The 14,871-nt window shown below is 39.9% G+C and overlaps 1 long non-coding RNA gene across 2 annotated transcripts in view; it reads right to left on the bottom strand.

Annotated features, from left to right (window-relative positions):
* Nucleotides 1–12,851, bottom strand: part of LOC141258341 (uncharacterized) — a 321,298-nt gene extending 308,447 nt beyond the window's left edge. For both annotated transcript variants that reach the window (XR_012318292.1, XR_012318293.1), the window contains exon 1: nucleotides 12,748–12,851. This is a non-coding gene — a long non-coding RNA (uncharacterized lncRNA). The remainder of the gene's footprint in view (nucleotides 1–12,747) is intronic.
* Nucleotides 12,852–14,871: the final 2,020 nt, after the last annotated feature.

Genomic DNA, 14,871 nt, shown 5'->3' with positions numbered 1-14,871 from the left:
ACACCCCACGCAAACACGGCTACAGCGCCAACAAGGAGGAGGTGGAGTAATGTTTTGGGCTGGAATCATGGGGAGAGAGATTGTCGGCCCCTTTAGGATCCCTGAAGGCGCTAAAGATGAACTCCATAATGTATGTGGATTTTCTCAAACAGCACTTCCTGCCATGGTTCAAGAAGAAGAACCGTGTATTTCACAGCAAGATCATTTTTCTGCATGATAATGCACCATCTCATGCTGCACATAAAACATCTGCATCTCTGGCTGATATGGGCATAAAAGGGGACAAACTTATGGTGTGACCCCCATGCTCCCCTGACCTCTACCCCATTCAGAACCTTTGGAGCATCAATAAAAGGAGTGTCTATGATGGCGGGAGGCAGTTCACATCTAAGCAACAGCTCTGGGAGGGTATTCTGTCCTCATGCAAAACAATTGAAGCAGAAACCATCCAAAACCTGACAAATTCAATGGACGAGAGAGTTCAGAAGCTCCTTTCGAACAAGGGGTCCTATGTGAAAATGTAACATCACCTAGAATAAAGTTTTGAGTTGAAAACTGTTTTATTTCAGTTTCTAACAACCTGCTAATGCTTATAATTTCAAAAATGACCATTTTTTTGGTCTTTATTAAAATGAAAAGGTTGATCGAAAAGTTTGGGGGATCTAAGAGTGTGGCAACCCAGTAGTCATGATTACTTTGAATTCTGACAATATGAGGGTCATGCTGCAGGTAGTGCAGCAAGAAGGCACTTATGTGTCTTGCGCATCTCGGAGCCCCAAAATTATTTTCCGGGCTAGATGCAGCTAAAAATTATTATTAATTTTAAATCTGGTGAAGCTTTAGTATAGATGGCCTAATAGGATCAGTGCTGCACACTGCTACAAAGCCCAAATTATTTTCCAGTCAAGATACAGATAAACATGATTAGTAATTTTAAATCTGGTGGAGCTTATTATAGATGGCCTAATAGAATCAGTGCTGCACACTGCTACAAAGCCCAAATTATTTTCCAGCCAAGATACAGATAAACATGATTAGTAATTTGAAAGCTTAAAACGGTTGGTAGGGTGATTTTAACCAATGATCAAGCTTTTACTCTCCCCAGGATGACACAGGGGTAGAAAAGTCGTTTCGGATCCATGATTTGTTCATCTTTATGAACGTGAGTCTGTCTACATTATCAGTGGAGAGCCGCGTGCGCTTATCTGTCAGCACACCACCAGCAGCGCTGAACACATGTTCAGACAGAACGCTGGCTGCGGGGCATGACAAGATCTCCAAGGCGTAAGTGGCTAGCTCCGGCCATTTATCCAGATTGGAAGCCCAAAAAGAGCAAGGGTTCAGTGACACAGTCGTGGCTTCAATGTTTACTTGGAGATACTCCTGTACCATCGTCTCTAGGCGTTGACTGTGTCAGACTTCTTGTCTCCTGTGGCCTTGCAAAGGATGGGCTAAAAAAGTGGTGAAATGATTCCACAAAATTGATGTTACCAGCAGATACTGTGGTTCTGTTACGGTTTGAGTGCTAAACAATTGACGGTCCCACGGTTGGCAAGTTGGAACTGTGAGATTCACTACGTGCACCACTGGTATTTTGTGGAAAAGCACATGTAAGATTCTGCAACAGTCTCTGCTGATACTCCTGCATGCGTGCATCCCTTTCTATGGCAGGAATAATTTCTGCAAATTTACTTTTGTACCGGGGATCTAACAGTGTGGCAACCCAGTAGTCAGGATTATTTCTAATTCTCACAATTCGAGGGTCATGTTGCAGGTAGTGCAGCAAGAAGGCACTCATGTGTGTTGCGCATCCAGGAGCACCAAGTCCCTGTTGTGTTGGTGGCGAGGTAACAATCATGCTTCCTTCCTCTGTCCTCTCCCCCCAACCTCGCACAACAGAAATGTGATCAAGGTCTCCCTCATCTGATGAGTCTTCCATCAGTTCGTCCTCCACTTCTTCCTGGGCTCCTGCACCTTCCTCACTAGTTTGGCTGCTACCATGCGCCCTGGTAAAACCATCTCCCCCACCCTCACATGCCTGCCGCCTTGGTGCTGCCGACCGTCTGGACCTTGCAGATGTTAGCCCTTTCGCATACAACTCCTCCTCCTCTACTTCCTCCACCTCCTCTTGTGCCACCACCTGACTCCGAATTCTGTTTAACATGTGCTCCAGCATGTAAATCACCGGAATAGTCATGCTGATAATGGCATCGTCAGCACTAAACATCTTCGTCGCCATTTCAAAACTGTGCAGAAGGGTGCATAGGTCCCTGATCTGAGACCACTCCTCCAGCGTGATTTGCCCCACCTCTGGATCTCGTTGGCCCAGGCTATACGTCAGAACGTATTGCACCAGGGCTTGTCGGTGCTGCCACAGTCGCTGCAACATGTGCAGAGTTGAATTCCACCGGGTAGGCACATCGCATTTTAGCCGGTGAAGTGGCAGGCCCAACGACTTCTGTAGAGATGTAAGTCGCTGAGCTGCGGGATGCGAACGGCGAAAGTGAGCACACAGCGACCGTGCCCTCTGCAGAAGGCCAGCTAGTCTGGGATAGTGGGCTAAAAATTGCTGGACAACCAGGTTCAACACGTGAGCCATACAAGGCACGTGTGTGACATTGCCCCGGCGAAGGGCCGCACCCAGGTTTGCAGCATTGTCGCACACGGCCTTCCCTGGTTTCAGGTCCAGTGGAGACAACCATTCATGAAATTGGTTCTCCAGAGCTGACCACAACTCCTCAGCTGTGTGACTCACATTTCCCAGACATTTCAATGTAAAAACCGCCTGATGACGTTGAGCCCTACTGCCAGCATAGTAAGGAGGTGTGCAGGATCCCTTCTGCGCAGTTAGAAAGCTTGTGGCATGACCAGACAGGCTTTGGGTGCAGGTGGAAGACCGAGAGGAGGTTGAGGAGGCAGAAGCAGTGGAGGAACTTTGACATAAAGAGGATTGACGCACAACTCGTGGGGACGGCAAGACTTGGACAGCAGCCCCTTGTCCTGCTGTCACCATAGTTACCCAGTGCCCAGTCAGCGACATGTAACGCCCCTGTCCATGCCTACTCGTCCAAGTGTCTGTGGTGAAATGCACCCTGTCACACACAGAGTTTCTCAAAGAAGCGGTGATGTTGTGTGCGACATGCTGGTGGAGCGCAGGCACACCTTTCTTTGAGAAGTAGTGCCGACTGGGCATCTGGTACTGGGGCACTGCGACAGACATAAGGTCTCGAAAATCCTCTGTGTCCACCAGGCGGAAAGGCAGCATTTCTGTAGCCAAGAACTTGCAGATGGTGAAATTCAACCTCTTAGCTTTCTCATGGCTAGGAGGAAATGGTCTTTTACTTGTCCACATCTGAGGGACCGAGGGCTGGCTATTGTGCTTAGACGGGGTTGATAAGGGTGTCCCCGGCAAACTGCCGGTCTGTGAGGAAGATGCAGGCGGACATGTTAGGTTGCCTTGATCCAAAGGTGGTGCTATCGATGTCGGACAGCGCTCAACACCAGCTGGTGTTACCACCTCCAAAGAAAATGATGACCTGCCAATCACGCTGGCTGTTGCGGGTAAAGAGGTGGCAGGTCTGCGCCCCAAAACAGGTGTGACTGCTGTCCCCCCAGTCACAGAGGATGAAGAGGCCGCGGATGCACAAGATATGGCAGACGGTGGTTGGCCCGGCCGGCTAGGCCGCATTGTAGCACACTGAGCTTCCCACTGCAACTTATGCTTCATGTCCATGTGCCGGTTCATGCATGAAGTACTCAAACTATGTATTTTTTGGCCTCTACTTAGCTTTTGCTGACAAATGTTACAGATAACACGAGTTGGGTCATCTTTATCGATCTGAAAAAATGCCCAGGCTATGCAAAGCTTAGCACTCATGCGACCTGAAGAGCCACCACGACTTGTGGTGAGAGGCAGAGTTGTGTTTGAGGATGCAGTTGTTGACGTGCTTCCAGTACTACGTCTCTGTCCAGGAAGGCGCAACCTGACCTCGTCGTCACTAGCATCTTCCTCCACCTCCTCTGTTGACCTCATCTCTTGGCTGACTGTGGGTTGACAGTAAGTGGGATCTCCAACCTCATCATCATCACCCTGTGCGTTATCACACCCGTCGTCCTCAGAGCCAACCTGTTCCTGCCCTGACAAAAAACTAAAGTTGTCGCTCCAATCAGGTATTTGAGTCTTATCATCGTCTTCCTCATTGTCTCCACCAACAGGAGTTACAGTTTGGGAATGAGGGTCTACATTATGGTCAGAACCTTCTGCGTCTGGTCCTGGGATAAGGGATCTTATCACATTGTCCGCTAAAAGAAGTAGACATTTTAGTTTGGCTGGAAGATGGTCTTTCTTCTGCAGATGTTACTGTTGCTTTAACACCTACCCCACGGACACAACCTTTTTTCCCCTTCCCAACATGCCTATTCCCCTTTCCACCAGCAGCAGGCCTTTTTCCACTCATTTTGGTGGTTAACTAATTAACAACTTTGGAGTTGTTTGCACAAAAAAACAATGGATGGGAACCGAGCAGAGCTGAGTGGCCAAACTGTGGTATTAGGCCAAAACTATTGGCTGGGTTAGATGCAGAAAAAAATTATATTCAATTTGCAACCTGATGGAGGTCAGTATAGATGGACTAATAGAGAAAGTCCCACACACTGCTAGAAGGCCAAATATTTTTTCAGAGCTAGATGCAGAAAAAAATATATTCAGTTTGCAACCTGATGGAGGTCTGTATAGATGGATTAATAGAACAAGTCCCACACACAGCTAGAAGCCCAATATTTTTTCAGAGGTAGATGCAGAAAAAAATATATTCAGTTTGCAACCTGATGGAGGTCAGTATAGATGGACTAATACAACAAGTCCCACACACAGCTAGAAGCCCAATATTTTTTCAGAGGTAGATGCAGAAAAAAATATATTCAGTTTGCAACCTGATGGAGGTCTGTATAGATGGATTAATAGAACAAGTCCCACACACAGCTAGAAGCCCAATATTTTTTCAGAGGTAGATGCAGAAAAAAATATATTCAGTTTGCAACCTGATGGAGGTCAGTATAGATGGACTAATACAACAAGTCCCACACACAGCTAGAAGCCCAATATTTTTTCAGAGGTAGATGTAGAAAAAAATATATTCAGTTTGCAACCTGATGGAGGTCTGTATAGATGGATTAATAGAACAAGTCCCACACACAGCTAGAAGCCCAATATTTTTTCAGAGGTAGATGCAGAAAAAAATATATTCAGTTTGCAACCTGATGGAGGTCTGTATAGATGGATTAATAGAACAAGTCCCACACACAGCTAGAAGCCCAATATTTTTTCAGAGGTAGATGCAGAAAAAAATATATTCAGTTTGCAACCTGATGGAGGTCAGTATAGATGGACTAATACAACAAGTCCCACACACAGCTAGAAGCCCAATATTTTTTCAGAGGTAGATGCAGAAAAAAATATATTCAGTTTGCAACCTGATGGAGGTCTGTATAGATGCACTAATACAACAAGTCCCACACACAGCTAGAAGCCCAATATTTTTTCAGAGGTAGATGCAGAAAAAAATATATTCAGTTTGCAACCTGATGGAGGTCAGTATAGATGGACTAATACAACAAGTCCCACACACAGCTAGAAGCCCAATATTTTTTCAGAGGTAGATGCAGAAAAAAATATATTCAGTTTGCAACCTGATGGAGGTCTGTATAGATGGATTAATAGAACAAGTCCCAAACACAGCTAGAAGCCCAATATTTTTTCAGAGGTAGATGAAGAAAAAAATATATGCAGTTTGCAACCTGATGGAGGTCAGTATAGATGGACTAATACAACAAGTCCCACACACAGCTAGAAGCCCAATATTTTTTCAGAGCTAGATGCAGAAAAAAATTATATTCAATTTGCAACCTGATGGAGGTCAGTATAGATGGAACAATAGAATGATGCTATACCCAAAAGATTTTACTTCACTAGGTGCAGTAAAAAAATTGGTATTCTATACACAGGTGGTATATCTTGCAACACAGATAGGCTACTCCACTGACTAACACACTCTGCAATAGGCCAAAAAGGATTAGCTTTGCTAGATTCAGCCAAATGCTGTGAAAAAAACTTGCACAGCACTGGCACAGACCTGCCTGGCAAAAACTGATAGGAACTGATGTAACCTAGTCCTGAAAAGGACTCCAATTACAATTAGTCTTTACTCCCACAATCTATCTATTTAAGAGCACAGACCTGCCTTATAAAAGTCGTAGGAAATGCTGTAACCTAGTCCTTAAAAGGACTGCAATCACAACTATTCCCTACTCCCAAGCTATCTGTAGATTTGTGCGAAAATTGGCTTGAAATTAACAAGGTATAGCGCACACAACAACAGCGGTGCCGTCTAACACGCAGCTGCAGCAGTGAGAAAATGGTGGCGACGGGGAAAATGGCTTGGTCTTATAGGGCAAGGACATGTGACATACACTGCCAATGACACATGCCCTTGCTTGTGTGAAAAAAAGCACTTCGCTCCGTGTGTGCGCTGCTGATAGGCTGACAGATTGCACCTCCCCACTGTAAATGCGGGAAAGAGAAAAAAAAAATGGAGATCTTCATTGATCCTGCAGAGATCCATCCCCTGCCCCTCCCCCCACCCCGCTGTTCACTCAAACTGCGTATTAACATTAATTTTCATCATTACTGAGAAAAAATCCAGTTATGATTTTGGTGCACGAACAGTTATCGAACATAACCTCGAACAGCCGAATTTTTCTCAAATTGTTCGTGTTCGCCGAACGGCTCGAACACCGCCCAAAACAGCTCGAATTTGAGATTGGCGAACAGTTCGAGTAGAACAACGCTCATCTCTAATGTTAAATGCGGACAACAAACAGATGGTACACAGATAGCACACTGATACCATCCATGTACTGTATGTGTTTTTCACAGACTTATAGGCTTGTATTGGCCCTAGTCATCCATGTTGCTGGAAAAAAACGGACATGTCACTGTGTGTTTTGCACAGACACACGGTCTGTTTAAATGTGACATGTGAAAAGAAGCATATATAAAACTATAAAAATGCATTTCCAATATACAGGGTTGTCCAAAAGTAGGTGGACAGAAAGTGTAATAAGGTTATGAAGGGGAAGATTTATCAAACATGGTATAAAGTGAAACTGGCTCAGTTGCCCTTAGCAACCAATCAGATTCCACTTTTCATTCCTCACAGACTCTTTGGAAAATGAAAGGTGGAATCTGATTGGTTGCTAAGGGCAACTGAGCCAGTTTCACAGATCTACTTTTCACAGATAGATCTCCCCCAAATCTGTTTTCTTTTCAGATAATTCAGATAACACATAATGGCAAATAATTTAAATACAGATCAAAGAAAATGGATTTTAACAGAGTATTGGAAATCTCAAAATGCTGAAACTGTTAGAGCAAATTGGGTTGAAACATTTGGTACTCAAGCCCCAAAGAGACAAACTATTTACCGCATTCGTGACAAATTCAATGCCACTGGCTCAATCCTTAATGCTCCAAAAACTGGTCGACCCAAAACAGTCTGTACAGAAGATAATAAACAACTTGTTGCTGAAACATTTGTTCAGAGTCCAAAAAGTCCACCAGAAGAGCCTCTTTGGAATTGGGAATTTCACGAGCTTCTATCATGCGAATCCTGAAATCTATTGGGTGGAAAGGTTATCGTCCACGTCTAATTCATGGTTTATTGGAGGATGATCCAGACAGGCGGCTGCAATTTAGTGAGATTATGCTTAGCAAAATTGAAGAAAATCCAGTAATTTTAGATAACATTATGTGGAGTAATGAAGCTTCTTTCAAATTATCTGGCCACATTAACAGACATAATTGTATTTACTGGTATAATGAGAACATGCATTTAACATTAGAGCAACAACTAAATGAGCCTGGTGTCAATGTTTGGGGTGGTATTTCAAGTTTTGGTGTTTTAGGACCAATATTTTTTGATGGAACAGTCACAGGAGATAAGTATCTCGAAATTCTAATGAATCAAGTTGTTCCCCAGTTACAACAACTGCCTAATTCAAATGACCTTTATTTCCAACAAGATGGGGCCCCTCCACATTATTCAAGAGTAGTCCGCGAGTATCTTGATGAAACATTTCCTAATAAATGGATTGGTCGAAGAGGCCCACTTGATTGGCCGGCACGTTCACCAGACTTGACCTCAATGGATTTTTTCTTTTGGGGAGTACTAGAGGACAAAGTTTATAGTCGAAAACCAAAAAGTGTGAGTGATTTGAAAAATTACATAAGAGATGCAGTTCAAGAAATTAATACCCAAAGAGACTTGTGCAAAAAAGTTTGTCGAAGCGTAAGAGGAAGACTTCAAAGCTGTGCAAATTGTAATGGAAAACAGTTTGAGCACCGGCGTTGATAAAATTGAAGGGCTTTTGTATAGTTGTTCAGAATAAAATTTAATTGTCAATGTTATGCTTGTGTTAGTAAATATAATCTTATATATAAATCAAAATAAATATTATTTTCTGGCCACCTACTTTTGGACCACCCTGTATATATATACACACATATATATATATATATATATATATATATATATATATGTATATATAACACATATATATATGTAGTTATATATACACACACATATATATATATATACATATATATATATATATGTTCATTAAGTGGCAGATGCCATTTAATGAATTTGCTGTATCTTATCGGTAGCGTGTACCTTCATTTTCCTGCCTGTTTAAAAACAATGTTTTACCTCACAGAAAAAAATGTTTTACCTCACAGAGAATATGAGCTGTGATCCCCTGCTGCAATGTCTGTATACTCGTTAGCTTCCTCCCCTGCCCAGGAGATGTGGTATGATCAGACCATGTCCCTGCACGGTCAGACACAGCCATTACACAGTACACAGCAGGGGCACATTTATAAGATTAACTCAGCACAGGAACATTTTTTAACATATCCAATTGTGGAAATTATTTTTAGAAAATCTATTGATTAAAATGTACTTTGATTCTGAGACAATTCCTTGAATAGCAGGTGATGTAGCACATAACCTAGCAATAAAAGTGCTCTTAGTGGTTTTCTGCTTTGGCTAAAAGAAGTGGGGATTGGACAGTTGTCCCCCTTTGTGATGCTTTAATAATGCTTGTGGTGGGAAGAGGTTGCATTTATGAAAGTAGTTATTTTTATTACTTTTCCATAGTCAACATTAACCTCTTCCCAACATGGCTAGTTTCTGTTTTTGCATTTTTTTTTCTCTCATTCTTCCAAGAGTCATAACTTTTATATTCTTCTGTTGATATAGACATATGAGGGCTTGTTTTTTTATGGAATAAGTTGTATTTTTTAATGACACCATTCATTGTATCATGTAATATTCTGGAGAGCTAGGAAAAAAATCCAAGTGTGGCAAAATTGTGAAAAAGGAGCAATTTCACAATAGTTTTTTTTATTAACACTATATGGTAAAAATTACCCTGCAATATGATTGTCCAGGTCAGTATGATTACAAAGATACCGAATATGCATACTTTTTTTTTTATTTAAGTGGTGATTGACAGCGGCATTTAACAGGTTAACAGCTCCTCTCCACATACAGCTGTTAGAGGCAGATTATAGCTGAATATTACAGCCATAATTCGCCCTCAAAGATGTGGGCTCAGTTCCTGAGCCTGCATCAAAGTCAGGTAGTCGGCATAAGATGCAATTATACGTCATATGCCGGTAAAGGGTTAGTGAAACTAAGAGTCCTAATATAATTTTTCCCATAAATGATTAAAACTAACTTTAATGATTAATTTATTCTCACTTGTTACAATTAATAATTCTTCTTGCTAATCAGATTTTTCATAAAATACTACATTGACACCCATCGTACATGTTATTGAATCTTTCTTTTCTTCTTGTGTCATTGAGTTTATTCATTGTATTATTCATCTTCCTTGGCAAAATGTAAAATATGAATTGGATAATGATACATTCCCGTGATAAAAATTTTATAGCAATTAAGAAAGTGAAATCCTTGCCAAAAAGCAGCACCTTTTGACCAGTTAGTGGAACAGACGTGCTGATAATTCTGCAGCCTGTGGGATTTTAATGGGCCAATAATTTCATTTATATTCTATTCCTATAATTTATTTCTTATTACTAACTGCTCAAAGGTTGCTTACGATGGCGGCAAGCCAGAAGGATTTGACTGTGCAAAAATCTCAATCCCATGAATGAATTCATAGATACAGCACTGGGTATATTCTGCTGATCCTAAAACTCATTTCATTATAATGATTGGGAAAACAGGAAAGTAAATGTTTATTTACAAGTCTAATATTATAATTTACAATGCATAAATCTTTACATAATGAAGGTTTCAACCTCATAAATTCTGGGAGATTTTTTAATTTTGAGCTTTTGTTTTTTCCCTTCCTTTTCTCCAAGAGTCATACTTTTTACAATATTTCTATCAACATAGCCAGCTGTGAGGGCTTTTTTTTTGCCAGAAATATTGTGGTTTGCAATGATGCCATTCATTTTCCATGTAATTTACTGAAAAATGGGCAAAAAAAATCCAAGCTGGATGAAATTGTAACGGAAAAAAAACAGTAATTCCGATGTGTTTTTCTAGGGTTTAGTTTATATGCTGTTCACTTGGTGGTAAAAAAAAATGACCTAGTACCTTTTCATGTCTATGGTAATACCAAAGTTAAATAGATTTTTTGCTTTGTTTTACTACTTCAAAAAATAAAAAATAAATGCTAAAATGGCTTCAGTTGAGATATTCTTAGAGACATAACTTTTTTATTTTTTAATCAATAGGGTTGTATTATGAGGGCTGTTTTATTGCGGGGCAAGGAGTACTTTTCAATGTTAACATTTTGGGTCCATCTGGGCTTCTGATATCTTTGGAGTCCATTGTTTTGGAGGTGGCATAACCAAAATATAGCAATTCTGCCATTTAGATTTTCTTATGTTGGTGTTCACCTTATAGGAGGTCACCAAGAGTTTTAAGGAAGACCCTCCTAGGAGCAACATGAAAGAATGCTAAAAAATTGTTATTAAACCTGCTTTGTCCTTTCTGTAGTGTAGGATATGTCAGGTAAAAAGAGAAAAGCAACAATTTATGAGATCTTTCCTAATCTACTGTATTATTTTATGTGTCCATGTCAGAGATTCCCTTTAAAGGCTCATTCACAAGTCAGTTTTTTCACATACGAGAAAAAAACTGAGCTTCATCAGAGTTTTATCAGGGTTTGGTCTGAGTTTAGCATGAGTTTCATCAATTTTTTTCATGATTTTCTGTAATAATTTTTTAGGTGATTTTTTTATTCAGATGTAATGTTTTTCATGCATGTTTATTCCCATAGAGGAGCATATCTGAAAATGCAATAAAAAATGGCATACCAAGCGTATGCTACCTAAAGCATGTTTTTGAAGAAAACACGAAAGACCCCAAAATGCTTCAATCATTGCGGTTGTCAGTTGACTAAAGACAAAGGTGAATAGTAAAGAGTTTTCTGAATTCTTATCTTCCTTTTGGATCTACCTTTGGTTTTGGCTACTCTAGTTTGTGTTAAAAATGGCCAAAACAAGATGAAACAATCCATAATTTTTGTAGGCTACTTCATGTTCTTCCATTGACTACCCATATTTGGTAGCTGCATTCTTAGCAACAAAAAATGAGCAAACCGTCACCACTACAAACCCTACAGAAACCTAACCTAAATATATTCATTAATTGAAGATAAAAGTTAAGGTCTGATTTACACCGTCTTCTGACAACTTGTTGAGACTCATCAGAAGATGACACTGGCATTAGTTGGCCATTCATTTAAGATTGTGGTGGTCCAGAATGTAGCTAATTAATGTAGTCTGATCATTCACATAAACAACTTCACCTCTAAACTTGATATCAAGTACACATTTAAAATAAAAGAAAAAGTATTATGTCCTTCTGTACAGCAGTAAATGGTAACATGGGCAGCATGGTGGCTCATTGGTTAGCACTGTAGCCTTGCAGCACTGGGGTCCTGGGTTCAAATCCCACCAAGGACAACATCTGCAAGGAGTTTGTATGTTCTCCCCGTGTTTGCATGGGTTTCCTCCAGGTTTCCTCCCACACTCCAAAGACAGGGAAGATAGGGAATCTAGATTGTGAGCCCCAATGGGGACAGTGCGGATAATGTCTGTAAAGCGATATGGAATATGATGGCACTATATAAGTGAATAAAATAAATAAAAATAGAAATAAAAACATAATTTGCCAATCATGCTATATATACATCTATATTAAGCCAAAAAAAATCTATTATGGTAGCTTACTTTTAACGTATCATTTTGCTTTATAAAGATGGTCTGTAGAAATGGTCAAAATCTGCATATTCAGATAAATTTTTTGTTTTCTCTCAGGCACAAAAGAACAATTGCTCTTTTGGAGATTTTTCATGTCTCAATGGCATATCAGAAATCATGGAGAATGACCTGAACCGCCATGAACACGCACATTGTAAACCTTGTTCCAAAATGATGGATAATAAACAAGGTGATTGATTTACATTACCAATAAAAATGCAAATTTTCATTTGCTGGATCTTGAAAAGAAATTCAAATGAATTTTAATTAAATAAGTATTAAATTACAAACATACTCAAATAGAGTCATAAAACTAGTACCATAACGGACAATTGTCAGGAGAAAAAATTATATATACTGCAATGTATAGAATAGTTATTGATACCCACATGTTTTTCCTTCCTGTTTCTTCTCTGTGGTCCGTCTGGAATAGAGTAAAAACATGAACTGTGTCTTCTGTGGAAATCCAAGCAGTAAATGAAGAGAGAATACTAAAACTAAACATAGAAAGCTGGTTATTAACAACCCTCCAAATGACCCGCCCATTACCTTCTAAGGCATCAATTCTTTATCAGAGTCTGATTATTGATTTCATTCCCCTGGTTGTCCCTGGATAATTAACCATTCATATTATCTGCATTTGATTATGGCCTCTTGAAGAGTTGTCACATTTTGTATGACCTTTTAGATATTAACGCCTGACGAGCTCCAGTCCATCTAGACATTTATACATTTTATGTTATCTATTATACGTACAGACATTTTACTACCAATAACTAGGTCTGAGTACTTGTATTTGTTATCATGCATTAGGTTTCCCTTACACATATTTATTGTGTTATTGTTGTTTTTTTTAAATTTGCAGAAATTACAGGACTTAGAAGCATTTTCATTAACATGGTGGAATGTCTTTTCTTTCAATTTTACATGCATTTTAAAAGTCTTCTAATGTGCAATAAAAAATTATATTTTGGTACCATGTTAGCCAGAAAAATCGATATAAATACTTTTCTGTCCAAAAAAAGTATTCTAGGAGTGATACCTTTATTGGCTAACCAGAAAAAAATATATTTACAAGCTTTCAGAAAAAAGGCTCCTTCTTCAGGCATATATAATTTTTCTGGTTAGCCAATAAAGGTATCACTCCTAGAATACTTTAGTCATTTATGTATTTAAATCAAACAGTATTCTAAGAAAACCTATGGAAAAAGGCATGGAAAAATTTAAAACTTGACCTATGCATGTAAAAAGGTGAAAATAAAAATGACACAAAAAACCTATACTGTTTGTTATGAGCTTAATATTTTGCCTATTGACATCTGTCTGCAGTGTTTTTTGCAAATAAAAAAGCTAGAAAAAATAAGAAGGAAAATGTATCTAATTTAAAACTTCTAAAAGCAAAGTCTACTTTGGACTTTAGGGCTGAAGAGACATTTTTCAAGTTTGAAATGTGTCACTTTATGTGGAAGTCTTTTACGAAGTCTGGGTTCACAATAGTTTGAAAAAAATTGTCAGAGATTCATTCAGAAAACTTGGATGATTTTTTTCTCACTTGTCATCATTTTACAATCCATGTGCATTCAGTAATTCAGTATTCATTCCAATTTTTTACAGTAGCAGTTAATAATTTACAGGACCATTTACAGTTTTCTATGTTACAGAATGGCAATGTATCCATAAAAATCGGATGCTATACGTATGGAATTTAATTTTTTTGCTCACCCATAGACTTGAATGGGTGAGTCTCATGCCACGTATGGAAGAAACTATTGCACGCTGCAATTTTTTTCGCATGTACATTCGGTCAGTGAACAAAATTGCTCTTCTGCACTGCCCCATTTAATGACATTGGTCTGACTGCTGTCTATTTTATCAAGGACAGCACTCGGATCAAAATTTTGTTCTTGTGAGCCTATCGTTATCGTGATTCTGAGATTGTTCTGTCCTGACACTTACTATTTTATTTGGGTAATAATTTGCAGTTTCCTACCATTCTGAAGCTGTTATACCATGTAAGATCATAAAAGAAAACCTCATACTCATGTCACTGTTCACCTGTCCAGGCCCTGTTCACCTGTTGCTTCCTGCCCGCTGTCCAGTTCGCTGCACCTTTGTTGCGCTGCATCTTCAGCCCGGTGTTCACTCTAGGACGGGACTCCTGGCCATGAGCAGGCACTAGGCATGCGCAGTAATCTTGTGTGGCCTGATTGCAACCAGAGGTGGACACCAAGCCAGAACTTCAGGCCGCAGGCCTAGAGTGAATATGAAGCCAAGGATTCAGGCCTGGGAGGTTGTTGTGCATGTGCAGTGTACTCCAGGGCCTGTTCATGGCTGGAAGTCCAAGCTCAGAGTGCACACCACTTCAAAGAGGCGGTGTGACAAAGGAACGGAGAAATCGACAGTGAGCAGGGAACAACAGGGGTAGCTGGAGAGGTGAGTATACTCTTTTTAACCCTTTTGCTGATTACAAAAAAAATCACTATTCTCCAAAATGCAGATTTTTTAAAAATTTG

This window comes from Phyllobates terribilis, unplaced genomic scaffold (assembly GCF_046119375.1).
Source record: "Phyllobates terribilis strain yellow unplaced genomic scaffold, ASM4611937v1 Scaffold_3__8_contigs__length_932513732, whole genome shotgun sequence".
Lineage (NCBI taxonomy): Eukaryota > Metazoa > Chordata > Amphibia > Anura > Dendrobatidae > Phyllobates > Phyllobates terribilis.
The sequence above is the reverse complement of the archived record's forward strand: the minus strand, read 5'-3'. Positions and strand labels throughout refer to the sequence as shown.